At 41.2% G+C, this 13,705-nt stretch overlaps 1 protein-coding gene across 2 annotated transcripts in view; it reads left to right on the forward strand.

Annotated features, from left to right (window-relative positions):
* Window positions 1-4,242: 4,242 nt before the first annotated feature.
* EXOC2 (exocyst complex component 2) overlaps window positions 4,243-13,705 on the forward strand; it is a 132,338-nt gene continuing 122,875 nt past the window's right edge. Inside the window, exon 1 of one of the 2 annotated variants that reach the window (XM_082753103.1) lies at window positions 4,243-4,338. The gene's annotated coding sequence lies outside the window, so the exon portion shown is untranslated. Of the gene's footprint in view, window positions 4,339-5,079; window positions 5,562-13,705 lie in introns of those variants that run through there. The other variant, XM_082753104.1, reaches the window with a different exon arrangement.

Below are 13,705 nucleotides of genomic sequence, written 5' to 3' on the forward strand. Positions count from 1 at the left end.
AAGAGGTTCCTCAAGGGTCTGTCCTGAATCTGATATTAATTATCACTGCTTGTTAACTATCTGAAGAATGGAATATAGACTTAAGCTTGCTATATCTGGGGAGAGCAGGAAGAAGGGAGCAGCTAGAAACATGTTAGAGAACAGAATTAGAATTCAGAAATTTTAGAATTTTTTAAAGAAATTTTACAAAGAGAGTATTCAATAGGTGCAACTGTATTAGACATGGAATCATCAGTTCCCCGGATACAGGAAGGGGAAAAGTAAACAGGATTACAGTTGCACAGGAAAAATGTAGAGTGAATCACAGGCTAAACACGAGTCAACATTGTTATGCTGTTGTAAAAAGGCAAATTGCCATATGAGGGTGTAGGAACGGGAAGATAGTGCGCAAAACAGGCAAAGCAATCATCTTGTTCTGCCAAGCCATAGTGTGACTGCAATTGGAGTTTATCCTTTTTAAAATGTTTTTCACCTGGAACAAGCCAGATTTGGGGCATTGCTCTTCCAGAATGACGTTAAGTGACTGGAGAAATGTAGAGCAGAGATCAGGCTTGATGACCAGTCCTGAAAGCGTAGAACATCAGGCTGCTAACGGGGCTGTTTTGTTTAATGAATAAAAGAACATAATGGAGACAGAGCCTTAAAATTTGCGAAAGGCTGTTAAAGGGAGGGAGCAAACAATCATTTCTCTGGACCCAGTAAGGACAGATCTTTCACAAACAGACTGAAATTTCAGCAGGGAATACTTAGAGCACACATTAAGAAAATCGCCTTTAATGATAAGGGTATTAAAACACTGGGAAATATTGCCTGAGGAGATGGTAAAAGCACCATGCTGGGAAGTCTTTAAGAACAAGATTGAAAAAGTGGTTACGTTATAGCAAAAGAATAGCTGATCCTGTGTTGGGGCACGGAAAGGGAGAAGAAAGGTGATTCTTAAAGTGATTTTCAGCCTTGTGCTTCTTAGTTTTTTTCTCTTCTTTAGATTTCCCTGTTTATAATATTCACCTCACAAGCTCAAACAGAAAGAGGGAGAGGCCTAATTTTGATGTCCATGTGTCAAAAAAGAAGGGCAATAGCTGTAAGCTTGAAAGGATTCAGAAAGGAGAACAATCCTGGAAAGGCAATTATACAGTGCAGAATCAAAGTTTAATCCAAGAGCAGGTGAAGGAGTAAAGCTGTATTTTATAAACATCTTCAAAAGGAAGATACTTCTGTTAACAAGAAGCAGGCTTGCAATGGACAGATGCTGCAGCTAGATGGATTTACCTTTTCAAATAAAATTTGTATTTCTATCAGTTATTTTTCACACGGTAGGGTAGCATGGTACGTGTTAGGGTAACTGCTGAGAAATCCTCAGAAGTGCAGCGATGCATTCACAATTTCTCCAACTCCCTAAAATAAGATGAAAATGTCTCTCTAAGAAGCAGCTTCACAAAGAGCTTGATGTGGGAATGGCTGGAGGAAATTCTACAGCTTTCAATATTCAGGTTAGACAAGATGATCATAATAATCTCTCTTGGCTTTCATATCTGTTTACCCAACTTTGTGGAGAGATGTAATGTTTACAGATCACTGTCAAATCTGCATAAATGGATTAGAAAAAGGCATGAATGAGCAATTACTTTTGTGACCTCTATGAGGTATAATACTTACTATTTACCAGGTCATTATATTACAACTTGTCATTTCTTTCCTCAGTTTTAACAGCATAGATTAATCTCTTTAATGGCATCTGGAGTTCCATGGAGTAATATATTTATATTAGCAGCATTATGTATGACAGCAAATATATACTATATACTACGGTATATACATACTATAAGCTACATATATGGTTATATATATGACAGCACTAGTTTTCCTCCTTTTGTTCTAAAGGGATGTGTGGGGCAGTGTTTCTGTTCTCCAGTGGGTCAAATCTGTAGTCAGTCACTGTCAGCTTTGTTCTGGAGTCGCTGAAGGGGTAGGTGATGGTTACCACATGGTCACTGCACATCAGCTGGGAAAACCACCCACAATAGATTCAACAAAGTGCTGCACACAGGAAGCCCTTCACTGACAATATTATCCAGGGCTCCTGCAGATCACAAGGGTCCTGGGTGCCACTCTTGGCAACAGCAAGATTTGTGTACGCGGATGCCTGTGGATGAACCCACATACACCATCCCTCAGGCTCCTGCTGTCACAGAGTTTAGTCTGGTTGTGCTGTTCTGACAGGTTCCCTAGGACCAAGATCAGCACGAAAACACTGCCAAGCAGATGGTTTAAAACCCTAGATGGGGAGTCTAGGTGATGTTTCCAAAGGTCTTGCAGCCTTTTCTTATGTTGGCTGACACTGGGGTGTTGTCTCTTCTGAAGTTCAGATCCTCTCTTGATATTGATTCACATTTTTACAGTATTTGTATTTACAGCAGAGGATGTAGAAGATGCAGTCAGCTCCACAACAAAACTTCAGCCCGACTCTGAAGTTTGTCATTTATCTAAATCTAAATTCAGGGTTGTTTATTACAAAATATTCCAGAAAAACATCTCCCTTTATGCATCTCTTAAAGTCAATGGGCTTTTTAGGCATAGGTACCCGCTCAGAGAGAGCATCTGGCAAGGCTTCACCCAGGTATGTGGAGTGCTGGGTGGGGTCTTCAGTATCAACCAAACCTTTCAAAGTAGTGGTTTTATTTGGCACATCTGATGACAGGCTTTTAATGAGAAAATGCAAACAAGCTGTCATGAAGGAAAAACATCATCTTGAAATGGGTGGCAGCGGGTTATACTTTTTTTTTTTTTTTTTTTTTTTTTAATGTGATGCCAACTTTACTTTTCATGGAGGATGGACAAGCGAGCTCTCTTTCTGCATCAGGTATTAACAGAAAACTGCTCAGTCACCAGCAACAACTTTGGAGGTAATTAGAGAAAAGAGTGGCACCAAAGGCTCTCATTGTTCCCCAGGCAGATGCCGTGTGATGATTTAAAGAAGCCAGAGGAAAGAGTCAGAAATGAGTTGTTTATTCACGTACTGAGATATTACAGCCTACTAATATAACTTGGGCAGCTCTCACTTCTGGAAAAACAGTGAGGGAAATGACATTTCTTTGCCATAATGCTTTTTATGGTGCTCAAGTTCTTTGAGGTTTTATGAAAGATAATTTATTTTCCCACTAATGTCCCACTTTAGGTCTGGTTTGGCAAAACTGAGCAACTGATTCTCCCTTCTGTTTTCTCTCTCATTATTTTCCCTCTGCTTTCCATTAAGATTTCATCTGCACTTGGCTTTCGCAACCAAACTCCAAACAATCCCAGCAGAATGGGAAAAAAGGACATCTCCTGGCCCTTTCCAAAAGGAAGAAGAGCCCCTGTTCAGAGGTGCCTTAGGTAGACAGATGGTGTAAGATGTGTTCTGGCAATTTTGTTGGGAAACCAGGGCTGATTTGCACGACTAAGCTGTGGCTGCAATGCCCGCCCGCACACCATCTCCTGCGGCAGCTGTGTCCTGTTTCTGTCCAGTTCCACGGCGGTGCCGGAAAGCCACTGCCCGGGGGGTCGGGCTGCTGGGGAAAAAGAAACTTCCCCAAGAAAAGGACTTTCACAGGTTTTCCCCATCCACTTCTGAGGATTTTTTTTTTTTTTTTTTTTTTTTTTTTTTTTTTTTTTTGTACAGATGACCTGAAAAACCTTGCTATCGCCCCACACCCCACAGCGAGCCTGGTAGGTGAGGAAGCCCCAGCCCACTTGAGGGGCAGCAGGGGACAGTCCTACAGGGTCCCAGCTGCAGGTGCGTTTTATCCCACACACCTAACAGCAGTTTCCCAAAGGGGAGCACGTAAATAACGTCGAGCCCTCTGCACCGTGGCCATGGGCTTGGTGTGGCAACACTTTGTGGGCACCACCATGGTTGTCCCCTGCAACGCAGGACGCAGCCGGGGCTCCTGGCCAAAATCTGAGAGGACCGGCTGCCTGCCCCACAGGCACGGGGCTGCTCCCCCTCCTTCCACACACAGCCCACCATGTCTGGCCACAGGCCGCCATGTTGCAGGTGCTGGCGGTGGGTTTCTGCCCTGCATATGAGCACTATGAGAAATCACGAAGCCTTTCAGTTTTATGACTGTTTATTGATTACTATTGGATGTATTAACATTTATTTATGATTTTGTGTTCACGTCTCGATGCTGCCATAGAGCCCCTTTAAGGGGGCGGGCTCCCCTCGATCTCTCCGCGCTCCATCGACTCCCTCGGGCCGCGGCTGCCGCTGCCTGCGAGCGCCGGCCGCCGAGGCGCTGCTGGGAGCGGCGCGGCCCCAGGTGCCGGCTACAAAGGCGGCGGCGGCGGCGACGGTGGCCGGTGAGTGACACGGCGCGGCCTCGCGCTCCGCTCGGCCCCGCTCCGCGCTGCGCGGGGCCGGCTCCCGCCGGGGCAGCCCCGGCTCCTGCCCCCCCCTCCCCCCCCCCCCCCGCCGTCCGCCATCTTAGGCCGCTCCCGCCCCGCCGGGGGCTGCGGGGCTGGGGCTGGGGCTGGGGCTGGGGCTGCGGCAGGGGCAGCAGGCGCCGTCCCCCCCTTCCCTCTCCAGTAGCTGAACTGGGAGCCTGGGAGGGAGCTTGCACTGGCAAGGGGTGTCCCAGTGCCAACGGGGAGCCTGGTGTCTTGCTCTGTTTCACAGCTTCGCTAATAAACTATTAATTTTTGCTGCTCTCGGCTTGTTTTCTCTTTGTTGCGTTCTCAGCTTCCAGCCTTGTGCTCAAAAGCATTGAGTGGAAAGCCAGAGAATATTAAGCCATTTAGCTCTGGCAGAACATAGATGAAACCTCAACTATTGCTACCCATTCTTTACGCTATTGCTTAAAATTGTAATCTCACTTTTACTTTCCATCGCTCCTTTTCTGATCATTCTCAAAACAAGAAGACGCTTCCTTTTGTCCTTTAACGAGTTGCATGCATTTCACTGCCGCAAACCGTCAAAAGCAATAAATAAATTTGTCAACCCAGTAAAAGAGCCTATTTATTTTGTTTCTTTCCTTGTTTCTTTCCTTGTTTCTCTTTCTTTTCTAAACTGTAAACGAACAAGTTTGTCACTTAAATCAGGTCTTTCCTGGTTTCTTTCCTTGTTTCTTTCCTTGTTTTTCTTTCTAAACTGCAAGCGAACAAGTTTGTCACTTAAATCAGGTCTTTCCTTGTTTCTTTCCTTGTTTCTTTCCTTGTTTTTCTTTCTTTTCTAAACTGCAAGCGAACAAGCTTGTCGCTTAAATCAGGTCTGTCTCCTTGCATCGTCTTCTGGCCACCTGAAGCTGAGCTCTGTAATTTTTTAACTCCCTGTTGGCGGTGGCGTCTGTCACAGCTTGCCCTGACCCAGCAAGAAGCAGCCAAAGGCAGGCCCTGCTGCTGCTTTTCCTTCCCGTGGATAGCTTAGTTTATGGCTTGTGTGATTTATGCCCACCCTCGGACAACAGTATTTTTACTTAGATGGGGTTTCTGGTGTCTTAAACGTCATGTTAAATATTTTGGATGCAGTGATTTTCATCGTACTGGTGTGATTTATCTCTGTGAAAACGCTAATTTACATTTTAGTGGTAAGGCTTTTTTCATTGTGGAAAGCCTAACTTTTCTTAATATATGTCAGAGGTGAAAATGATTAATTATTTAACTATTTAAAAGCATGTTAGTGATCAAACTTGTGCTTTTTTGTTGTTGTTGTTAACGTAAAGTTTTCTTGTGTTTTCATGGCCTTGGTTCAATAAGTTACTTTTTTTTAGGCCCAATAATTCTTTTAATGCTGTATTTGCTTTGTCAGAAATTAGTGCTGAATAACAGTCCTACGTTAATGAACATTTTTAGAATTCAGTGCAAAAAAAAGTTGTAGTCATGAACTAAAGGGGGGAAACAAACAAACAAAACACTCAAATTCCTTTTTAATAAAATGTTCAATACCTTGCCTTTTAAGCAGTGGGTGGTGTTGTATGGAGAAGGCATTTTATCTTTAGTACAAAAGGTAATGCTCACCGAGTGTTTTTGGATTGTACAGTATTTGAATCTTACTGTGTTGAGTTGTAGGTTTTCCTGTGAATACAAGCAGCATTTTTTTCTGCCAGCCATTGAGAGCATTAGAGGCAAAAACAGATAATAAAGATGTTAAAATATATAATTCACCAGTATTTTTCCCAGAGTCCCATTAAAAAGGAACTGTATCCACTGATACAGTCTGTTCATTATTACGCTGCTCCTCACAGTGGAGCCGCACTAAAGGGGAATAAGTGGGGAGAGTAGAAAAGCCTCTGTTAGCGATGAAAACTTGAGATATGTTACGTTAGACTGTACTTAACTTTCTGTCTACTACTGATATGGTTAGCTGTAAATCCAGTAGGTCTCAAGCACCGTACTTGAAAGTAATCATCACACGTGAGTTACTTTAATTCTGTTCTTCTGGGCATTTCTACTTCACCCCAAATCCACCTGAGGGAGGGGGAAAGCAGGGTAGGGAATGCTACCTTGATAGGATGGTGACAGAAGACTGAATATAGAAGGTGGTTTTGAAAACGTGGGTTTGGACAGCTACTGAAAGAAGATGTGATGTAAAGTATAGTTTAGTACTCCAGGACAAAATGGGCCTCTGAAGCACAGATGGGCTCTACCTGTGTGTATTCTGAACAGCTGTGCATTGCTTCAGTTATGCAAACAAAGACAAACATCTTCAACAAAAGTAATCAATAGTCCTTCAGTTCAAATTCAAGGACGCTGAGAACAATGCTCCCAAGACTGTACGTGCTACAGTGGATTTAGCTTCAGTGGGAGCTTTTCAGTATGAGTGGAATCTGCTGCTGTACTTACACGTAGGCTTGAAGGTTTGAAATCTGAAAATAGCTAAATGAATATCTTTTAGCAGAAGTCAGACACTAGTGCTTCAGCTTAACCTTTTGTCTGAGACCACCTGCTTTCTATAAATTTGTATTATGCAGAATTGTCTTTCAGATTACTTTTCCCAAGGGAGGGAAATGGTGCTTGGTAACGGGGAAATTTTGTTTGTAAAGGTGCTTGTAGGATGAGGGGTGATTAGGCAGGGCAGCCACCTCAGATCGGTGTTTCATCTTTTGCACAGGACACAAAGATTAAAGTCTACGTTCACAACTTGCAAAGGATCAATTTAAACATAAAGCTGATAAAAGAATATTTTGTACCTTAACCTGAAAATGATTTTTAAGCGACAGAATTCCTGACAGTATTTCATTTCAAAAGCTGTTGGACTGCTGCTTATCCTCCCAGTGTCAAAAGTTGGGAGGGTGGGGGGAGAGCGTCGTTTTTGTGATCTTCTGAAAAAAAATAAACCTGAGGCAGTTTTCCCAGACATTGAGTAGTGAGATAAGTGCCTGAAAATGAGGATTAATTGTGTGATTAGGAAGTTGTGTTTTTTTGATTAGGGAAAGGTAAGCTAGGTATTTCATATTTAAAACAAAACTGAATCAAATGTCTCCTGTCCTCTCATGTTCTGTGCATGTGACGATACCTTTTTTATGTTATTTCAGAAGCGTTTAGTGCTTTTTCTTCAAAAGGAAATTGACGTGTAGCTTTTTTTTTTTTTTGACACCAGTTGTTATTAATCAGTGCAGACGCTATGTTCAGTATTTTCAGTAGCAAATACTCTGATTGCACTCAGTGATGGGTGTGAAAGCCTGTGTTTCCTTTCTGTATTTGTTTGTTTTATTTTTAAGGAAAACAGTTCGGAGACACCAAGCCCCTCAAGGTCTGTTTTTCCCTTGACCATAAGGCAACAACAGCCTGCTGAATTTTCGGTCAAATTTTCAAAGGCAGACCTGCAGCTATATTACGCGGAAGCCAGTGGAAACTCTGTCAGTGTAAAAGTGCCTGTGGATTAGATGACAATATAAATCAGTGATTTTTAGGTTACGTTCTGCATTTTATCTTTTACTCTATGAGTATGCCAAAGGTACCCTTTATTCAGGAGTTCCCGTAAAGCATCTAAAAGTCTTTAGGAGTTTGAGAGTTAGGATTATGCTGAGCAAGAGTGCCTTTTAAATGGCAACTTTTTTATTGGAGTCAAACTGAATTTTTAAGCTAATCCTAAAACCTCTCAGTTAAAAAAGAGATGGCTTTAAATGCTGTGTTTTCAAATTCTGAGAGCACGGTGGCACTTTGAACATCACTGTGTTTTTGACGTGTATGCGTTGTTTCTTGCTGGGAAACTGAATATTACTATTTTGGCAAAGAGTTAAGGGGTTACATCGGAAGACGACGTGTTTTTCTCTTGTTTCCTTTTCATCAGCATGGAAGGCAGCGGAGCTCCTGTTTCCCGCAAAATAACTTCACTGCTCTGAAAGCATTCTAGTGCCGTACAGGAGACGGGATTTTAGGTGGAGGAGTGGAAATGGAGATTGAGAGTACATGAGGTAGAAGCAGGCTGAAATATGTAATAAAATACCTGGGCATGCAGGCTCTCAGACAGGTACATGTGTTCAACCATGTGAGTAGAGAAGGATGCTATTCAGCAGATGGCTTGGGTACTCTGCTGAGTAGGGACAGAGCAGGATGTCTGGGAGACAACATGAAAAATAGGGGAACCTCAGAAACAGAAGCGCGCGTCCCATCATCTTTTAAATATTTTTTGAAGCAAAAGAAACTGCCAAAAAAAAGTCACACGGCAAATGTCAAATTTACTGTAGCAGTCCTAACTATAAGAGCACAAGCTAAATCTTCAGTGATGTGAACTGTGTAATTACAGTGGTTATATAGTGTTTTTATAAAGAATATTGTGTATAGTTACAGGGCTTAGGAAAAATCTGTGGTGTCTTGTTTCTTTTCTCTATTAAAAAAAAAATAAATCCCATCCCATTGGGATTTATTTAGTTTATTTTTTTGAACTTCTGAATCTTTTTGAATGCATTTGAGTAAACATATTTGAAAGTTTCTGATTCTGGCAGCATTGATTTCTAATTTCTGCCTATGAATAACGTAAGATAGATGATGAAGGTATTCAGATTCTTTACCATTCTTCTGATAACTAAAATAATGCTCAGAAAATTATGAATAACTTTAGAAGCTCAGAAGGAAAGAGGGATGAATGGTTTAGCTCGAAGACAGTAAGGGGAATGACTTCTATATGAAGCAAACTTACTGGATTTTGGAGGTAGAAGCAGATGTAGAGAAACATGTGCTTTGAGAATTTAGAAACGAATGGGAGATTTATGGCCATCTGTGATATGGTTTTGTGTAAAGCTGAGTTGACTTTTTTCTCTATATATGTTTATATATATATATGTTTAAGGCTTTTCTTCACAACGTTGCTAGATTATAGTGATGTGTCACATAATAAATACAGAAGCTTTTAACAAGTAGATGTCTTAAATTCTGTGGAGTTGTAATGCAATTTATAACGTAAAGAGCGGAAATTTTGGGGAGAAACATCTGTGTTCGGGCTTTCTTGAATTACATTTTCTTCTAAGCTACTGCTCTTCTCTAGCCAACTTAGCATGACCGGAAGAGCAGACATTCAGAAAATTTAAATTGGTTTGACTTGGGACTTGGTAATGCATAGGTGCTGTAACTGGCTCTAACAGCAAAAGTATTCATTCAGGAACTGGCATGAAACAGCATGTAGCATGTACTTAATAAATCGGAGGGATAATTTGTTTTCAGCGTGAAATTATAGAACTGTAAAGCTAATTGTTTTTGGAAATGTATTTCATAAGGTGACGTTCTTAGGATTTTTTTCTTAAGGTTTTCTGCAATGAAAATGTCCGAATCCAGGTTAATAGGGCTAGTATTGACGTTTGGATTATTGTAGATTTTGCTGATTTTGTTTAATAGTGGCACGTGGAGATTGTTGTCATTTAAGTAAATAGATTATTTTTTTGGAAAGAGGTGAAAATGTGGCTGTGGTTCTGAGCTGTTAGAATATGTAAGTGGATTAAATTAAATATGTGTGGTGGTGAGCTTTGTGGATTAGGTACGTGCATTTGTGGTGGCAGAGTGAAGGGAAGGGAAACGTTTCATCTTTAAAGAGTAGTGTTCATGTGGCTAATTCAGCTTTTTCTGTTTCAACAGGCAATATAAATGACCAATTAAATGATTTTCTGAACTAAAAGGAACGAGGGAATCCCCTCCCCAAGACTACCGTTTTAGAAGCCTCTGTTCATTGTAATACAGGCTAATCTTCTTTTAAATCTATTTTTAGAATTCAATATTGTTCCTTCTTGGTGATGGATCATAAGCTGAGTGTTATATGTAGGCTCATTCATTTCTCTCGGGTTGTTTATGGGATAGGATCCTAATGAACAAAATTTCGTTTTGAGATGTCTGTGGAAAAATTCAGCATTTTGACATCGTAACCATTGTATTATTAAGTGGCCTTTGTGGGGAGTCCCTCCCTGAATAAATAGCCTATCACAATTCCTGAATTAAAAATACGGCAGTGTATAGGTGTGCTGGGTGTTGTAACTGGTACGATGCTGTCATTTAATAGGTGCAGTGAAATGGATTTATACAGGTCTCGATTTTTTTTTTTGACACGTGATAGATAGAAGGTTAATTGATGTTAAATGGATGCTTTGTTAGACCTTTATCAGCTCCTAAACCAGTACAGGAGGAGTGCAAATCATTACTACAAAAGGCCAAGACCAGTGTGTTTTCTTAGTGAGGTTTATAGGTCTTTTTTTTTTTTTTTTTTAATATCCCTCCCTTCTTTCCCTCCTTCCCAACCGCACAAAACATAACCAGCTGTAATGATAGGAGGAGAGAGCAAGCAGCTTTTCTAAACACACACACGCACACACACAGACACACACACACAGACACACTCTCTTGCACTCCTGCCCCCTCTTTTTCCTCCCCATACCTCAGCAGAGTGACAGCTTCTAGATGTTGCGTGCGAGTGAGTTCAGCTGGTGCTGTGTGGTCTGGGTGTGTGGTCTCCAGCTCGACCGAGAGGCTGCTAACAGGGTGGATGAGAGAGAGCAACACTGTTTACTTTAATTTATTTCGGATGCCGGAACTGTGCCCGGAGTTTCTCCTGAGCTTGATTCCACAGTTAGCGGTGTCAATCCCTCGCAGCTGCGGCCCGGCCTGAAATATGCGCCGGGCTCCTCCACCCAGCGCCCTCCCAGCATCTGCCGTGGGTCCAGCCTTTTAATCCCCTGGGCCTCAGAAATGTGCATGGCATCGCCGAGTGCTCCGATCACTTTGCTTTCGCTGTGGCAAGACGGCTAGCTCGGGAGATGTACCCCTCTGGGTTAAGTAAAGTAGAAGCTGGGGATGAAACGTGCAGGCAGAGCCACTGTGGAAACAAAGCGCTTGCGCTTGGCGCTTGGCTATCTCCGAACTAAAACCTCCAGCACGGGCTTGGTGACTGACTGGAACATTCAGTAGCCCTTCTAAATAGAGAAGGGTATCATATTATGTCATTTAATACTCTAAATCTTTTCTTTCTCGTAGCTTGCCCTCTCCGTCTCAAAACATGCACATCTTCCCAAGTGGGAATTGATTTTGGCATGGAGCGCTGTCCTGTAGGTTAACATGTTTGTCAGTGTTAATATTGGCTTGAATCAACATGCCGGATATGACAGACCAAGACAAATGAGGCTTTGTTATTTTCTGTGTGATGGTAAAATCCCCCCCCCCCCTTTTTTTTTTATGTTTGTTCATCTTTTCATTATAAGTAGCTTAGTGGTGTTTTGAAGGGTCCCCCCCCAAAAATGTAAGATTTGTGAGCACTTCTTGTTTAAATTGACAAGTCTTCTTTTATTATTTAAATAAACACGCATAGATTCTTAATATCACTTGGAATTTCAGCATTGTTTAGCTTATTCACTTCCCAGTCTTTCCTGGCAGGCTCGCAGGAATGGACTTTGTATTATTAATGCAGTGTTGAAGGCTGTGGAAATTCTGGGGCACTGAAGATCTCCAGAGGGGTTAATAAATGTCAGTTATTTTCACAGTGCTGCTTTTTGAATGCTTTTAAATCTTAGTTTATGGAGATTGTCTGTCTGAATTTATATTGGTGGGAAGATAAAGCGCAGAAAAGGTTGCCGTGGTGTTTTTCATCATTTCGTAATGGTTTTGAATGCAAACATGTAGGAAACTTGTTGCGTTGCCGTCCTTCTTAGGGTCATTTGCCATATTCTTTCGGTCATGCTGTTTAGTGTGTTGGACTCGGTGGACTCTTCGGGTTTTCTAGTGAAAACAAATTACTAGATTTATTTAATAGAAGCACAAGTTCGTGTACTTCAAAGTTAAAAGGCCGTCACCTAAGTTCTAGAAGCAGAGCATTTATTGTTTGTTTAAAAACGGGTGTTTCATAAATCTGTTCATTCAGAGTGCATTTAATGCTGTGATGTCAGTGTGGTAAGAGTTCCAAAACATACTGGTTTGTTTGCTTTTTTAAATTATTTTTTTATTTTTTGTAAGTAAACAACAACATCTCAGTCACACTGTGATTTGAGCATGGGAGATGCTTTCGTTCCAGCTGTATCTGCCTCAAAACTTTTTAAAGGATATTCGGTCACCTTTATCACATACGATCTAGAACAAATAAATATTTGGTACCTGAAGACTTTCATTCTATGTGTATCTCATTTTAAGCTTGCATGCAGCTTAGACTTTCTCAGAGATGACAAATAGGCTTTTTCTTTCTTCCCTTCTTGACAACTTAGATTCCCTTTGCTAGATGACCATGGCACTTGGTTGACCTTGATGCTGTCTTCCTTCCAAAGAGTCTTTTAAGTTCAGTGTCTGTGACAAAGTACTGCTGAAACCTTTACTTAAATGAATTTTCAATCACAGGAATCAACTTGCTCTCTTCCTTTAGAAGTCAGAAACACCTTTTTAAAACGTCTCAACTGCTAATTTTTTTTTTATTGGTGAAATTTATAAGGTGCATCTGGTTGTCACTCATCTTCTGAAGTTGCATGCCTTCATTGTGTTTGTAGTTTCACGTTGCGATTTGAACATGCTGGCCAGTTTAGTATCCATAAAGCCTGAGCTTTTGTCGTTCACTTATTTTGTATTTTGGTATTTCTTCCAGAGCAGTGAGCAGCACTCTGCGCTACAGAACAGTTATGGTAGGCATTGGTGAGCTCCTTTTTCACTAAAAACTTATTTTGTTTTTAAAGTGGCTTTAGAGAGTGGAGATGTCCCATCTTTAGCAAGCTTGCAATGTTCATAACAGGCTGATTTTTTTTTCTGAACCAAATCTTTGTGAGAGGACAGTTTATTTGAGCAGCTCATGTAAAGATGAAGATGATGTTTACGAAAGGCATTTTTTAAGATGGCTTTGTAGTAGGTGGTCTTTGCAGAGGCTTTCTAACTCCTTGCACTTCATAACAAGAATTATGACAGAATAATAGAGGGAATAATATGGGCAAGATCATGGGAGCAGTCAAACAGATGTCATCCATGTTAAAACGTTGAGGAGCTATTGTGAGGAAATGAAGTTTAAAAAGAAATGGGCACAGCGCAGGGGGAGACCTCTGTAAATATAGTGTAAAAGAAGATTGTCCGTAGCAAAAAATTAGTCTTTCTAACACTTCTTCAGTAAGTCTAGCTACTCAGAAGAAATGTAGAAAACTGTCTTTGTGCAATCGCCCCTACTCTGTATGAGAACTACTCTTTCAGTAGGAAGGAAGATTGAATTATTTATTTATTTATTTTTTTTTAGAATATATAAGGGCAATTATAGAACTGCAATCATAGTTCTTGGTTAGACTACCTA

Source organism: Aythya marila (genome assembly GCF_965140915.1).
Source record: "Aythya marila genome assembly, chromosome: 2".
NCBI classification, from domain to species: domain Eukaryota; kingdom Metazoa; phylum Chordata; class Aves; order Anseriformes; family Anatidae; genus Aythya; species Aythya marila.